Source organism: Berghia stephanieae, chromosome 8 (assembly GCF_034508935.2).
Source record: "Berghia stephanieae isolate SIO BIC M18660-M18661 chromosome 8, UCSD_Bste_1.3, whole genome shotgun sequence".
NCBI lineage: Eukaryota > Metazoa > Mollusca > Gastropoda > Nudibranchia > Aeolidiidae > Berghia > Berghia stephanieae.
This window is the reverse complement of record NC_088367.1, coordinates 40,687,554-40,688,947: the sequence shown is the minus strand read 5'-3', so window position 1 is coordinate 40,688,947 and position 1,394 is coordinate 40,687,554.

The following is a 1,394-nucleotide window of genomic DNA, read 5'->3' as shown; positions in this document are numbered from 1 at the left end:
TACTACAACCTATTACTACTACACTATACTACTACTACTACTACTACTACTACTACTACTACTACTACTACTACTACTACTACTACTACTACTACTTACTACTACTACTACTACTACTACTACTACTACTACTACTACTCTATATACTACTACTACTACTACTCCTACTACTACTACTACTACTACTACTATACTACTACTAACTACTACTAACTAAACTATAACTATACTACAACTACTACTTCTACTACTAATTACTACTACAACTCGTAAATTATACTATAACTGCGGTAAATGCTGATAAACGTATTATACTACATTTATTTGAAATATACTATATACAACATTATACTGCCACTAAACTACTACTACTACTACAATACTACTACTCTGTTACTACTACTAACTATACTATAAACAACTATACTACTACTATTTACTATACTACTACTACTACTAACACTACTACTACTACATACTACTACTACTACTATAACTACTACTACTACTACTACATACTACTACTACTACTACTACTACTACTACTACTACTACTACTAATACTACTATACTACCTATACTACTACTACTACTATACTACTACTATACTACTACTACTACTACTACTACTACTACTACTACTACTACTACTACTACTACTACTACTACTACTATACTACTATACTACTACTACTACTACTACTACTACTACTACCTACACTACTACTACTACTACTCACTCACTACTACTATACTACTACTACTACTACTCTACTACTACTACACTACTACTACTACACTACTACTATACTACTACTAACTATACTACTATACTATACTATACTAACTACTACTCTTACTCTACTACTTACTACTACACTATACTACTACTACTACATTATCTACTGAATATACTATTACACTACTACATACATATTTACTATACTACAACTACTACTTTACACTTATATCTACTACAACTACTACTACTACTACTACTACTACTACTACATACTACTACTACTACTACTACACTACTACTACTACTACTATACTACTACTACTAAACTACACTACTACTACTACTACTACTAACTACTACTACTACTACTACTACTACTACTACTACTACTACTACTACTACTCACTACTATACATACTCACTACTACTATACTACTACTAACTACTTAACTACACTACTACTACTACTACTACTACTACTACTACTATACTAACTACTAACTACTACACTTACTACTACTACAACTACTACTACTACTACTAATACTACTATACATCTACTATACTACTACTACTATACTACTACTACTACTACTACTATATATACTACTACTATACATACTACTATACTAATCTACTACATATATATAAA